Here is a 16,168-nt window from a genome sequence, read left to right on the forward strand (position 1 = left end):
TCATCTTCAGTCTTCAGAGTCACGTGAATCAAAACTCATGCACTCACTCATTGGCAGAAGGAGAAGTAACAAGGGATACATATTCATAAGTATAAAAGAGAATATTTATTGAATTTGGGCCAAGAAAGAAACCAAGCAAGAAAGAAAAAAGAAACTAATGAGCTAATTTATTCATCTAAGAAATAGGCCTTATTTATCAAGAGTCCATTGTCATCATGGGGTCTGTGCTCACTTAGTGACAGTGCCCACCAGTGCTAGGGATGACCACAAGGGAGGAAGAAGTGTAATTAAAGATCACCTTTAATTCAGGTAAAGCCTTTCATATTTTATAGATTTTCAAATTTAACCCTGGCAGACAACTAAGGATGCTGTTATTAGATTTGTCTTACGGATGGAAAAAGGTTGAACATGGTATGAATAGAAAAACAGAGATTAAGTTCTAGAGGTTCAAATTGCATTTGGATGTTTCCTGAGATTCATAGCACATCTCTCTATGCTTAAATGTCGTTGGGGTTGGGCTCCAAGTACAGGAATTTTCTCCAACTATACTAAGTGGCATAATGATTGCCTCTTCCCACCAAGCATACCTGGCGTCTTTCTATAGACACTCCTCCAATCTAAATGAAACCAACTATCTTCTCTCTCTCTCTCTCTCTCTCTCTCTCTCTCTCTCTCTCTCTCTCTCTCCTCTCTCTCACACACACACACACACACACACACACACACACACACACACACACACACACGGGTTCAAATGTCAATGGAAGACTTGTGGAAAAAAATCTGTTTCTTCTCAGTAACTGCCATGATTCATTCTCCTATGCCTTACCTAAGCTGAGCTTATTTAAAATGTGAATGTTCATCACAAGAGTACACAGGGATGGACCTGTGGCCTATATGGTGCAGCCTGGTCAAGTGACAATGGGAGGAGAGGACCTTGGTCCTGTCAAGGCTCAATGCCCCAGTGTAGGAGAATGTCAGGGAAGTGAAATAGGAGGGAGTATGTGGGGGGAGGGCACCCTTATAGAAGCAGGGAGAAGGGAGATGGGATAATGGTTTCTGGAGGGGAAACTGGGAAAGGGGATAACATTTGAAATGTAAATAAAAAATATCGAATAAAAGAAAAAGAAAAAAGAAAAAAAGAAAATGTGGGTGTTTCTCTTCAAGATGTAGTTCCTATTGATAGGTGTCTGATCTCTCTTGATAGGCAGCTCCCCGGGCGACAGTGGCAGATTGTGACAACAGCCTGCAGTTGCTCACTACTCATTACAGTGGTCAAGAGATTCAGCAGTCACCCTAGATAGCTTTGTGAACCAAGAACAAAAGGACAAACTTTGTGTCTTCTTTTCCATTTTTTTAAAGTGAGTATATAAGTAAGAGAATTCAAGGAATCCATAGGGGGTTGGGGATTTAGCTCAGTGGTTAGAGCGCTTGCCTAGGAAGCGCAAGGCCCTGGGTTCAGTCCCCAGCTCCGGAAAAAAAAAAAAAAATCAAGGAATCCATAGAATGCCCTGAACACCTATCTGTAATTAATATTAGACTGACTGAAATGAGGTCCTCAATGTCAAACCAAGCGATTCATCCCTTGTCAGAGAATTGTAGAGAACTGCACGATAAGGTTGACATAGTGAATCTACAGAGAAGCAGAGTTTACTGTACTCATCCAAGACCATCAATGGGACCTACGTCTCTGAGAGAATAAGGATTTGGGAGGGCCTTACTATACCTGCCACAATATATATCCTGGGTTTCCTCGGTGCAGTGTAAAATTCAAAATACGAAACGCTACTTGCACATTTCTCTCTTGGCAGGAGATAAGTAAGCAGTTGAGCCATCTGCTAGCCATTCCAGTTCTGCCGTGTACACATCTACACACGTGTACGATAAAGTGATACTAAAGGAAGTACTTTACATGCCACGCCAGGTATTCACAGCCACAGGGGACAAGACCGCTATGCGTTAGCCACACCCACCCTGCTGCCCCTCTAGGATCCTCTACAGGAGTTAAATGATGAAAACAAACCTCTTAGTCAGGTGATGGTGGAAGATCCTTCGATCCAGCATGGGAGAGACAGGAGAACCCCTGAGTTTGAGGGAAGTCTGGTCTTCAGAGGCAGCTGCAGGACAGCCAGTACCCTTCTGGGATAAGTTTTCATAAAAATGTCTTCACATTTTGTCTTTCATGTGCCTTGCTCTATTCATGGGACGTGAGTGGAATAAAGTCCCAATTGTTACAGAAAGGGTGAGTGTCTGGTAATGCACATGTCACCTCTGAGAAGCCAGGCTACTGATATTAAAGTTGCGGCAGAGAAAAGAACTTCAAGGCTTTCCTGACTGGCTACTGAGGAGCCTCCAAAGGCTCTCTGCGGGCGACTGAGCTCCCAGGAAGCAGCTGAAAGCAGGTGACTTCTCTCCTTTTCTACAGGATTCCAGCCAGACCTTACTCTCCAGAGGACAGGAATGGTGAGAGCCACCCTCTGCAACAGTCACGTGCATTCTCTTATCACAAGGCAGCTGACTGTCAATAAGAAAGCAAGTGATCCGAAACATTCTTTACAGTACTAGTGTCTGCAAGTCTTTACTCCACAGCACAAACATTAACCCACCCTATCCTGGGGCAGAGAAATGGGCAGTTTGCTTTCAAGATCAGTAGTGAATAATCACTAAAGGATTAGAACCTGACTCAGTGGCCAGCTTTTATATAAATATCCATATAGGAAAATACTATTTTCTACATAGAACTTAGTTTTCAACAGGGACATTGATGAAGCATTTTCTGAGTAGTATTGGCCAGTTTTGAGCAGGTATAAATAAGGATTCCAGACATGTCTGACAGTACATGGAAAGGCCTTGGAGATCATATACAAACAACAGGGCCTGAGGAATCCTGTCCGGCAATAGTCAGTTAGTTTGTCCTGAAGCCAGAGTACCAGGAGGATGCTTCTCACCAGACAGCCCCGCCCTAATCCTGTGGCTCTACAGAACAGGGCAAGGACAGATTTCACCATAGCTATTTGATTATAGAAGGTTTTTCATAATTTCTTTATCGTTTGTCATAGGACAACAGTATCACAGCCCGGAGTTTAAATGTTCCTCAATGGGAGGAGCATGGTGGCAGGCATCAGTAATCCCTAGACATAGGAAGCTGAAGTGGAAGGGTTAGTAGTTTAACCCTATCTTGAAATACACAGCAAAACTCTATCTCCAAATCAAAAGCAAGAATAACAAAGGGAAAAATGCATTTTAAGTGTCCCCGAAACATTCATGGATTAAAGGCTTGGTGTTACTTCCCTGGAATATAAGTATTGAATTCTCATGCTGACGTTGTTCTCAGTAATTTGCTGGGTACCTGAGGGGTGCACACTGAAAAGTAAGCACGAAGCTTCGAGAAGCCTCATCAGGTACTCCACAGAAGATATCCAATTGCGAATACACACATATAAACTTATTAGGCATCAAATAGTAACAAGAAAGATGTAATTTAATACCATAATGATAAAGTCCTGTACAGACAGCAGGATGACTAAATCAAAATAACTTATCAAACTAAATGTTGGTAAGATTACGGAACTTAAACTCAAGCCTAATAAAGTACAAATCATTAGAACAGAAAACTGTTCATGTGTTTCTTGGTCAGAGTTTCTATTGCTGTGATCACACACCACGGACAAAAACAAGTGGGGAGGAAAGGGTTTATTTGGCTTATACTTCCATAGTAGTCAAGAATACTTCACTAAAGGAAGTCAGGATAGGAACTCAAACAGAGCAAACCAAACAAATCATGGAGGCGTGCTGCTTGCTGGCTTGCTCCTCATGGCTTACTCAGCCTGCTTTCCTATAGCACCCAGGACCACCAGCCTGGAAATAGCACCATCCACCATGTGCTGGGCCCTCCTCTTCAATCACTATAAGAAAATGGCCTACAGACAGATCTTATCCAGGCATTTTCTCAATTGAAGTTCCCTGCTTTCAGATAACTCCAGTTCGGGTCAAGTTGACAGGAAACTAGCCATCTCCATTGATCCCTTGCCAAGCTGACCCACAAACAAGCAAAGCTATAACCTTTTCTGCCTTGTTCTTCCTCAAATCACACATTAATAGCAACAAAACAATAAAACAAAAATCCAAATTTTAAAAGCCCCACAGTCTTTAATTCAAATACTTGAAAATTCAGTCTTTTTTAAACAGTCAGTATCACTTAAAATCCTAAGCTTTTAAAATCCAAAGTCTTTCAACTATGGGTTCCTATGAACCCATAGTTCAAAAGTAAATTAAATAGTATCTTACAAGAGGAATGAAGCAGGGCCCACCAATCGCAATATGAACAAAGCAACACCAAACTCTGAAAGGGTAAATAACTCAATTTACAATTATCTGGGATTCACTCAGGATCTCCTGGGCTCCTCCAAAGGCCTTGTGTCACTTTTTTGGCTCCGCCCTCTGCAGCACATGCAGCTGGTCTCCTAGGCTCCAGGTGGCTCCACTCCACCACTGCTGCTGCTCCTCCCACAGTATTGGCATCTCCAAAATGCTGTAGTCTCTGCTGTAACGGGACCTCACTTTCACCAATAGCTCCTTGGCTTTCTTCAGGGACTCCCGCTCTGCCACAGCTGGCCACAGCTGTTTTCCGTGACCCCTTCACGCCTTCAAAATTAATACCACATGTGTGACACACTCTACCAAGTTCAGCTGCTAGCACGAGGTACAACATCGGCCACTTCTGGATCACAACTTACATGTGCTGACTCTGAGAAAACACTTCCCAGGAAATTTCATCTTAATGATGCTAGTCTCCTTTTAATCACAGCCTATCTATCCTTCAACTCCAGCTGACCAGCATCTACTGTCCCAGTAAAGCAAAGGTTTTACTTTAATGGTTCTGATCTCTTGTTAGTCACAGCCAATGGTTCAGCTACAGCTGACCCGACACCACAGATTCATCACACAAAAAGTCTTTGCTTCTTTCCCTCTGAAACTTTACAAGCCAGGCCTTTGTTATCTAAACTGCTCAACATTCTTATCTTCCAAGTTCCTACAGAACAGCTCACTCAACTCTCAACACTCAACGGTTTTTCTAGCTCAAAATGCCAAAATCCTTCCATAACCCGCCCCCCCCCCAAACAATAGGTCTGTCACAGAAATACCCAACTATCCTGGTCCCAACTTGTTTTGATTAGTGTTTCTATTGCTCTGATCAAACACCATGACCAAAAGCAAGCTGGGGAGAGCGTGGCTTCTATACTGTCATCCACCACTGAAGGAAGTCACAGTAGGAATCTGGAGGCAGAAGCTGATGCAGAGGCCATGAAGGGATACTTCTTACTGGCTTGTTCCCCACTGGCTTGCTCAGCTTCCTTTCTATAGAAGCCAGGACCACCAGCCCAGGGATGGCACCACCCACAATGGCTTAGGCCCACCCCCACCAATCACTAATGAAGAAAATGCCCTACATCTAGATCTTAGGAAGTCATTTTCTCAGTTGAGGTTCCCTCTTTTCAGATAACTCCAGTTTACACCAAATTGGCATAAAACTAGCCAGCACAATGCCTTAGGAATCGGCAGTGTCTATGTGTACATGTGCGTAATCAGAAATGCAAACCATGATCACCAAGACAGATATAAATGTTCACGGCAGCATTACTCTTACGAGCGCTGAAAACCATTCAAATGTACATCACACACAGTTACTGTCTATTCATGCAAAGGAATATACCTACCAATGAAAATTAATAAACTACTGTAGCACATACAACATAGATAAATCCCCACAAGCGACACCAAGAGTTAAGCCAGACTTTCAAACTCCTAGAAGTACAAGGTATAACCGTGGTTACAAAGGGCTAGAGTGAGGGGATATGGAAAATGTTGGGCAAAAGATACAAATTTTCAGTTAGGAGACAAAAGTTGAAGAGATTAATTGAACAACAAGATGACAGATGTGCTGTATACTTGAAAGCTGCTGAAGAGTTTTCAGTTGTTTTCACACAGTGACGCATCATGAGCTAGGCTTAGCCATTCCCCAATGCACACTCAGCAGTGGAACAGCTTCCTCACTGCTATTATCAAAACATGGTCTACACAATAGATACCTATGATGTTACTTGTCTATGAAAATAAATGCAAAACAAAAGGCACAGGATACAGAAGTATGCTGTGTTTCTACAAACTTCTAAGTTCTTGCTGTGTATTGTAAGGGGCATCAACTGTGAAGTACTCAAAGCCATGTAGTATATAATCTGTGGGCAAGTGTTACACAATAAAAGCAACACTGACAGAAGCATTAATAGACTAGACAGTGAATAGGAATCCCAGAGGAAGAAGCTGTCTGGCTCGACACTACTATCGATTCTTTCCAATCTACCAGGTGTGCACAGTATCTGCAGGGATACAAACAAACTACATAAAAAAAAAAGAAAGAAAGAAAAGAAAAGAAAGTACAAGGTAGACCATTGTGGGACTGGCAATATCAGAAATCGATATATATTTTCACTTCCCGGGGGGGCGGGGGATGGGAGGAAAGAGTCTCATTATTAGCCCTGAGATCCTTACGTAAGCACAACATCCTAGCATCAAAGTAGAGGTTGTTTTTTGTTTTTTAATTACTGTTATAGTTGTCTACAGATTTAATTTTAAAAGGACTGACTTCAGAAACACCCCTCAGCAGCGGGACAGCTTCCTCACTGCTATTTAATCATAGGGTAGATTAAATTCTTCAAGGATAATATTGACTTCACAATCACTAGGTACTTCGAGCCTTTCACCTTAGATTGTGTGAGGCACCACTTTCAAAGCAGTCTAAAAATAAAGCCTCGAAGATTTGTGCCCTGCCAGACCAGCCACGATATCAATAGTTATGGAAAGAGACTTGAGCACACACATCACCTGCCCCAGAAATCAGATACTTCCCACTTGCAAGAGTCAAACGAGAGTGTGTGACACTGTGCCACGGGATCCATTTATCATCCTCACAAAAGCAGTGACTCTCAGGCTGTGACAACTGGAAACTGATTAGACTTACCGATGAGTGACTAGACTGCTTTGTCTTAAAGACTAGATATATGCCTTGTTTCCTAAAAGAAAGCAAGAAGGCTCTGTAAATTGAAATACAAGCATACTTTCCTATTATTCTCTTCTGTTACACATAATAAAGATGACAGAAACAGAACAAAAATCAACAGTCACCAGTTCACCTGGTAATTGTTGGGGTTACCCCATGTGGGCCGCCAGAAGAAATTACATCCAGTCAATTAACCATTACAGGAAGTGGAGACAGCACCCAGCACAGACTCCAGGTAGGAGAACCATGGTCACTGCTAAGCTATAGTTCCCCCTCCTCTTCAGTTCCTCCCAAGTAACCTAATTCCATCTACCTACCCATAGTTGACAGATTCAAAGGCAGCAAAGTTGCCAGATTTTTCTCAAGGCCACCAGGAAGCAAGTATTTGTGATCTTAACCCCTAGAAATTGCTACCAGGGTTGCAAAGCTTTGTGCATTTTCCACCCTTCAGCTTGTCTTACTTGCATCAGAGATTAACGTCAGTAAGAAAGGCAGAAGCCAGCTAGACAAGGATGGGCAGATTCTACGTTTCCAAGGAACTGTGGCACCAACTGACAGTTCAGTGGTGGCCTTCTGGTCAGCAAAAGACTATGCACAAAAAGTAGACCAGACTAGTCCCCATGACTTAAAATGACCCAGACTCACTCGAGTGTAACATAGAAACCTCACCAAAACAATGGTAATATTAACAGAAAAGTCTTCCCTGAGGACTACGATTTAATCTCGTCTATCATTCTCCATAGCAACCCACGGACACAAGCTAAAACCCTTGCTCTTTCATATACATAAGTTTGTTTTGTTTGGACTTTGCTTTCACCATGGAATTCTGGGCGCTTGGGGGAAAGGAAGAGGCAAACAGCCATTGCTATTCTGAGACATTATGCTCAGCATGGTTTTGTGAGCTCAGTCTCAGCCTGATGTGGAAAGAAAACTGGTCCATGTGGTAATTAACTTGCCAAGGTCCCAGAGCAAACATGTGGTGGGGCCCCACCTCACATTCAGCTCTGCCTCATGCCAAAGCTGCCTTCTCTGCAGTGTATCAGCTTCACTCTCAGGGTGACACACGGGGGAGAACAGCGTCTGTATCAAGCCCAGGTTGGTTAGAACGGCAGAATCTCAAGTGCCAGAGCAGCTGCTGACAGGGAGGCAGCATTCAAACACGATCCCCAGGCACATCCAGTATGTGGCTGAGCACTGCTACTCCGCACCAGGAGAGGGAGAAGAATGTCCCCACCCACAGGCCAACTGCCCTTAAACATTATTTAGTGTCAGGACTCTTGGCCCAGACACACTGATGCTCACACAATAACAATCAGCACATGGAGGTCTGAATACAGTTAGATGTACCACGGAGAGGGCAATCTTGAGAGAATTCCAGGAAGCAGTAAATGACACTAAGTGTCTACCACAGTCAGATCCAAAGGGAGAAGCTCAGCATAAGCTGCCAGGCATCAGACCTCTGCCGGCTTGGGATCAGGAAGCCCAATTATGGAATTTATTTCAGAAGGGGAATCTAATAAAAACCCTGGGATCTGAAGACCACAAGGCCCTGACCATTCAGGGGTGAAGGGGCAAAACCCTTTCAACTCAGGGGGAAGGAAGGGGGTAATAAAAATTCACAAAGAACTTTAGAGCACCCACAGACAAGGAGAAATGAATATGCCAGATGTGTTTTGTTTTGTTTTGTTTTTTTCAGAAGCTGACCTGAAACTATTAGTGGCTGTTTAGGCCACTTTTAAAACTCTCAGCCCGCCATACACTTTTATTTTTTATTGAGCTGTAACTCATATACTATTTAAAAAAAAAAGAGGACCCATTTAAAGTATGCAATGCAATAGTTGTCAAGAGTTATGTAACCACCACCACTTGCTTCCAAAACATTACATCACCCCCAAAAGAAACCCCAAAGTCACTTCCTGTTTTACCCTCTCATTTCCAATACCCTGGCTTTTCTCTTCTGGAGGATTCATGATGGAATCACGCACCATGTGACTCTTGTGTCCTGCTTTTCTTCATTCAGTAGGCTCAAGGCTCATTCATATTGTAGCATGAATTCCCCTTTCTGGCTAAGTGGTTTTACATCAGGTGGATAGACTATGTTTCGTTTATCCACGAGTTGATGGAGGAGGGTTCTGACATGCTTTCCCTTCCCTGGGGAATCCCTTGGGAGAGGGACTCTTCTTTATGTAGCCAGTATTTAACTGCCTGAATTTAGCCTTCTACCAATACGTCATACATGTCTTTTCCATCACGGCCACCCTGATTGATGGGAAGTCTAGCTCTTTATGGTCTGAATTGACATTTCCTTGCTGACTAATGGCACTGAGCAAATTTTCACATTCTCCTTCAAAGAAATAGCTATGCAAATCCCCTTTCTACTCTGAAGTTGGGTTGCCTCTTATTTGTCGTCATCTTATTGCAAGAGTTCTTCTTTCTTGCTATTTTTGAAACTGCAGTGAGGAAGCCTCTTCCTGGAAAGTCCTTCTCATTATCCAGCATTCTTCAATGGAACTGTTTGTTACAGGAGTTCCACTGTGCAAGAATGACTTTGGTCTGTCAGTAACTCTACTCTTCCTCGATGAACCAGTTCTCCCCTCAGAAATCCCTGAGTGCTGTGCCTCCTCCTACCCACAAACATCTTTCCTTCCATTGTCAGAACCTCTCTGTAATCTTAAGACTTGAGAACGCATACCACTGGCTTTTGGACTAGCACCATAGAATCTCTTCAGCTCACTCTGATCAAGGCACCATCTCTTTTTGTCTTGTGTGCCTTGAAAATCATCTACACAGACACGACTGCTAGTGCCCACATTCCTTTGGTATCATAAAGTGCTCTGCGTCTGCAGGAGTAGGGCTCCACTATTCTCACTAGGGCATCTCTGCCCCTTCATGGAGACTTTCCTAGCCACAGCTTACAATTCTTCCTCTGCAATACAAACCAGCCGTCCCTTACAGAGTTCACTATACAATCCATACCCAGAAATTGCCCCTAACAAACCATTTCATCCATAATGGTATTAGAGATCATATTAGAATGGTTGGCATATCCTAACTTAGTAAGTCATTCCCAAAGATACACAAACAACTTCAACAATGTTGCGTTCTGGGAAATTCTGACTTGAATAATTATGAATGAGTATTTGTCAACAGTATTCAGTGGAGCACAGCTCTGTTTCTTTGACATGATAGTGTACAGGTTTAGAGTCTCTGTATGAGAGGAAAGTAATAGGTGCTGCTCCCCAAACTGATTTGTCCTTGACAAGAACACACTTATTAACATCCACCCCAACATCATTTTCCCAGCACATTCAGAACTGCTGAGTTAATCCAATTGCTGCTCAATTCTACCAGCTGGACAGCAATAAGAAGGAATCAGTTTATATAGGGCTAACAAAGTATGTTTGCTTTGTTTTCTAATGTCACTCACTAGCAGACACTCTTAATAGCAGGAGATAGATAGATAGATAGATAGATAGGTAGGTAGATAGATAAATAGATGATAAATAGATGATAGATAGATAGATGATAAATAGATGATAGATAGATAGATAGATAGATAGATAGATAGATAGATAGATAGATAAAGAGGAAAAGAAAAGAAAAAAGAAAAGGGAAAAAGTATACACAGGCTCATAGTGTTAAGCTACCTAGTTTTTCTCAAACTGGAAAATGTTGAAATGAAAAACAAACAAATGTATTTTTTAAATTGAGCTACTGCAGTATAACCCATACTTTTTGTTTAAGAGCACTCTCAGGAAGGCTGAGAATGGCACTTCTGGACTTTGACTCTCTGTTACTCAATACTAACAGTGACAACCACAGAGAAATGACATACGATAATGATTGTCTTACAATAGACTTATTAACGGAACAAAGACACCAGGGAGTTGCTGCTGAGAAAAGTAAACAACAGTGACAAGAAAAGGACTACTCACACATGAAGGGGGCAAGGGCGCGCTACACAGCAGCAGAAGTAAGGGTAACACCCAAAATGTACACATCAGGTTATGGGGAGGAGTTTTAAAGCAGAAGTGTTCCTTCTCGTGCTAAGTGGGAGAAAACATCTGAAGGAGCTACTGAATCTTAAGAATGACAACTGTTCCTTGACCAAGCGTTGATTGCAGTCAGGAAGGCAGGCTTAGGCCTTCAGTGTTACCTACTAAAATACTAAGTGGTACACTTGAGTTTTTGAATAGGCTCCTGATTTACTGATAAGTTTCCCCCACTGTTAATCATTTTAATGCTAAAACAAAGCACAAATGGAAAGCTAAGATAACGCTCTCCTGTGTGAGGCCGGATGCCATTTAGCATAGCAACATAAGAAGTAGTGAAAGTGCTGACTGACCTCATATGTCCAGATTTGGGTGCTCGTTATATAAACATTATTCTTCCTCAGGAGCCCTCATGTCTCAGGCAGGCTCCTAGTGCCTCTCTCATGCAAAGTAGTTAAAACACAAGACCATGATCCAGGTCATAGCATGTCATAGTAAGATCTCTCTGCACAGGTCAATCAGTAGTGTGGACAACAAGGAAAAGATTGGTTGACTCTAAACAATGCTAAACGCTAATTCACCCCAGGCACCCTGCTGATAATGTGTAGTTGCCGCTGAATGCCATAGGTCACTGCCAAGGCCACCATCACCCAGAATGCATAAAAGGCTTTGGCTAAGTCTGATCACCATGGGTCAACTGGAGTCACATATCCAAAAGGCCAAAGTAACGTGTCTATTCAAAGAAAACATTTCTTAAAAAAGAAAAAACATTCTTCTTAAATGTGCTTTCAGACCTGCTGTCCCATAACCACACAGTTTCAACCTTCAAGTCTGTGTGCAAACTTTCCACAAATGTCCAAGAGCCTCAAGCAGGAAACAGAATACTTGTTGGACTTTGTACAGTTTGTTTTAGTTGTATTAGCTTGTTCTTTGGTTGTGATAAACATCATGACCGAAAGCAACTTGCAGAAGAAAGGGTTATTTGGTTTACAAGTCCTGATCACTGTTCATCACTGAAAGAAGTCAAGGCAGGAACTCAAGCAGGATACACGGAGGCACACTGCTCACTGGCTTCTCACCATGGCTTGCTCAACTTGTTTAAAGGAGGCAGGACCACCTACACACGGTGCCACCACCCACAGTGGGCTGTGCCCTCCCACATCAAGCATAAGCAAGAGAATGTCCCACAGATTTGCCTAGAGGACAATAGAAGTAACTCCTTCCATCTGTCTTCTCAGGTAACTTTAGTTCGTGTCAAGTCGGCATCCAGCACACCTGTCTGAGGACCACAATCTCTCTCTACTAAAGCATGATCACCACGTCTCCCAAGTCTCTACAGACTGGAGACTAAGTACAGACAGTAAGAAAGAACAATCTTATCTCTTTGTAAAATTATTCATTTGAAAATTGACTAGAATCATTAAAACCAGGCAATGAGTTCAAAGTGCTTCAAGCAGCTCCCAAATCTTCCTGAAAGAAACTCTGTCTCCACTTCTAAGAACTAATCTGGAGCAGCCCTTATCTCTCTTTCTCCTCCTATACAAATTAGTGATTCCACATAGGGATGGCCTGGGAGCAGCCTTAGTTCCATCTGAAACTAGTTAGCAATACAAACTGCCTCACCTCTGCTCGAAACCTAGAGAATCAGAGAGTGGGCGTGGACGCCAGCAACTCATGAGTTAGCAAGAACCAATGCTCATATTTGGAAATCTCTGCTCTAAGCTCAGGGTGTATTTCTGGGGAAGCTCGGGAGCCTCATTAAATCCTTGTTAACTGGGTGGCATGTAATCTCTCCTGTCCTTGCCATTTAAGATGGTTTTTAATCTCACAGACTGATTTCATCATTGAGGAGTTGAGTCCTTAGTTCAAGGTCACTATGAAAAGCGAAGTCAGAGCTCCAGCCCAGGACTTGCTGATTTCTTCATCATCCGAGGATCACAAAAGAAGCCTTGCTGACACAGACAGTTCTGCGGCCCGGGAATGTGAACCGGTGCTAGGGCAGGTCCCCAGGTCTCCTCCATTATACCACACTGCCTCCCTCAGACAGAAAAGAGGGACTTCCCACCCATAAAATCAAGAGAAGCTCTGCAGGTGTGTGTAAATGGCTGCTTCCACCCATCTCAGCAACTGAACCTTGTAGGGAAGATTGCACAGTCACGGGAGACTTAGTTGTTTGTTAGAATCGAGAATAAACAGGTTTTAAAACTGGGCACAGTGCACAGAGACAAAGTCTAAGGCCTAGATGCTGCTTCGTGTTTTCTTAGCCCTCTTCACCTCTGTAATGTCACTCACGCCTCACAACAGAAACGGAGATAGGGTGGCCATCATCTCCCACTTGTTAGAAGAACAAAACGACACAAACAAAAGCTGAAGTTGAATGTGGCAAGTAAGCTGTCCATCAGGGAAAACGTGAGCTCAGGTCTGTCTGACTCAGAACCTGTGTAGTATAGCCACACCATGGAATCCCTACATCTGAAAACCTCCCCCAGATGTACAATCCCCAAGAGAAAAACTGGGCAGAAATGGTGACGTCCTAAAATACTAGCACTTAGTCAGAGTGAGTTCTCCTTGTTCTCCTTTAAAAACTTAGCACACATACCCAACAACTGAGGTGTTTGGCCAAGAGATGAAAGAAAGGGAGAAGGGGGGAGGAGAAAAGGAAGAAGAAAGAAAAAAGAGTGAGAAGTGTATTTCTAGCCTGCATAATTATTCTGGACTTCTTCCCATAGCAGCCTCCTAGGCAAGGCAAACAACCACTCACAGCCTGGGCTGAAACTCCTCCACACACCTCAACCCTTTCCCTCCACCTTCCCCAACACCCCACCCTGTTAGGACAGTGCTAACCCAGTGTAGGTACAACCCTAAAACTCAAAACAAGAAGGGGGAGGGAGAGACGAGGAACCAGGAGGAACATGGACATCCTCCACATCCTTGCAATATGCATACTGCCGGTCTCAGGGCCTTGGAGTCTCCCAGAAGACCTCAGGAGACGATGAAATGAAGAAAACATTCCTCTGCCCTGTTCCTTCCCACAAAGTCCGGGTTTAAGAATGATAGAAACAGGAGAGGGTTGTTACGAAGTCCAAGGCAAACAAACTCACATGTATTCCTCCTAAAGAACGGTGTGCCATTCTAAACTCTCTAACTGACCTTTGAGTCCTGGGGTCTGTGATAATGTAAACCTGGGGAAAGTCAGAAAGACAACGCAAGCCATCCATCTACTCTGGCCTCTCTGACTCGCCATATGGATGAGCTGGATTCTGGCGCGCTCTTAAAGAGAATTTGGAGCCCCAAGGGAGGCCCTGGTCGAGCCCCTGACCACTTCTTAGGTCAGGGGAAGGGGCAAAAGCTATGGAGACCGGAAAGTAACCCCCGTAAGAAGTACCGGCCTCAGTTTGGGCAGCAATGATCTTCCTAGAAGATGCCAGCATTCATAGATGGGGTGATTCGTTGATTTCAGCGGAGAGAGCTCTGGCTAGGGGCGCTGCGACCCACTGGGGTGCCGTTCTGCCGAGCTGGCAGTGCGGACCTAAAGGCTCCACCACCAACTTTCTCACCGAATTCTGACCTGCTAGGTTCTGGCCAACGTTGCTCCCACTCCTGGTCCCGGGTTGTGGGGAGAATCAGCGATCCAGATCCCTCTTCGCGCGCACAAAGCAGCTGTGCCGGGAGTACGCCCGCTCCCCTGCCGCCCTCCAACTTGCCCGCGCGACTCTCTGCGCGCCTACCCTCTCCGCAAGCCCCGCGGCGCGCATCCCAGCCGGCAGCCTACGCGGTAGCTACAACTGTACCCCGGGTGGCCTGGCCTCCCCACGCCAGGAACCTACCGTGCAGCCTGGCTCGTGCTCGGGCGGTGCCTAGTGCGCGGCACGCGTCCCAACCGAAGACAGTGCTCCCCCGCGGCTGCCCCGCGTGGAGATCGGGGCTGCAGACTAAAGCTGGCTCGACTCGGCTGCTGGCTGGTCGCGGCTCGCCGCTCCCGGGCGGGCTCCTGCTGCTCTGCGCGAGGAGGGAGGGGTCGGGGAAACTCCTGGCAACTCCAACTCCGGGCGCCAGAGCTCCAGCTGCAGCCTCGCGCTGGCCCGCTGCTGCCGAGTGCGAGCTAGCAAAACCAATCTGCCCCCGCCGCTGCCTGTGAGCATGCCCAGTGCTGCTGTGAGCGAGCCACCGCGACCTGGCCCGGGGCAAAGATCGGTAGCCCAGGGCTCCGGGCCCCGCCGCAGGCCGGGAGCTCAAGGGATAAGTGAGGTTGAGCTCGTAGGGCACGGGTTAGCAAACACAAGGCAGTGAGAGTCCCATGGGTCGTGGGAAGTTTGTGGACTGGAAAGGTAGGCTGCTTCTGGGAGCTTTTGCAAGCAAGTGTTCGGAAAGACAACGTGCTACGGGAATGTGGGCCCAGCAGGTGGGGTTTTATTCAGTCGCAAAAATTCGGGTGACAAAATCCAAGAGCTAATGGGGCCTGGCAAGCCCAGTTAATGAGTGAAGCGGGAAGGAGGAAGCCAGCTTGAGAGAAGCTTCGCAGGCTGAGCAGCTGCCCTGCTCTAAGCGCCCACAACTATCGTGAAAATCAGACCTGGTTTTACTGGATTTTATTTTATAAATAAATAAGTGGCTAACACATAGCTTTTTTTCGTGCAAAATATCCCGCTTATTGAATCTTGCCATGAGGAAAACAAAAACAAAGAAAGGAAGAAAAACAAACAAACAAACAAACTAGAGTCTACACCAAAAACCCACTGCTGGGTCCAGTGGCTGCTCAGCCAATCTTAACCAAGGAGTTTTGTGGAGAGGTGCTGAGTGCCTGCCCACGGTGGCTTAGGGGGGTGCTGGAAAGGATCCAGGATGATTCAGACTGCCTTGAAAGTGCAAGGGGAAATAGGTTTTCCTGACAGAAGCGAGCTAGTGATAAACGCTGGAGCATTCAGAGTTAACTAATGCGGAAAGTGGCTTTGAGAACAAACTTTGAGGACGCTTCAGAAGTATGAGCACCTGAGCAGGAGGTCACTGCAAGGTAAACTAGACTCAGTCCAACTGTTAGAGTCCCTCAAAGGCATATTATGTTCTGAAACAAAAGGAAATCCCCATAGTACCTGTCCTGACTTTATTTAAAATTTTTATA

General features: G+C 44.7%; 1 protein-coding gene across 2 annotated transcripts in view; it reads right to left on the bottom strand.

Moving 5' to 3' along the window:
- The window catches only part of Stxbp6 (syntaxin binding protein 6), a 210,853-nt gene extending 195,728 nt beyond the window's left edge, over window positions 1-15,125 (bottom strand). Inside the window, exon 1 of one of the 2 annotated variants that reach the window (XM_032907697.1) lies at window positions 14,877-15,125. The gene's annotated coding sequence lies outside the window, so the exon portion shown is untranslated. The remainder of the gene's footprint in view (window positions 1-14,876) is intronic. The other variant, XM_032907696.1, reaches the window with a different exon arrangement.
- Between the last annotated feature and the right edge of the window lie 1,043 nt (window positions 15,126-16,168).

This window comes from Rattus rattus, chromosome 7 (assembly GCF_011064425.1).
Source record: "Rattus rattus isolate New Zealand chromosome 7, Rrattus_CSIRO_v1, whole genome shotgun sequence".
Taxonomy (NCBI): Eukaryota; Metazoa; Chordata; class Mammalia; order Rodentia; family Muridae; genus Rattus; species Rattus rattus.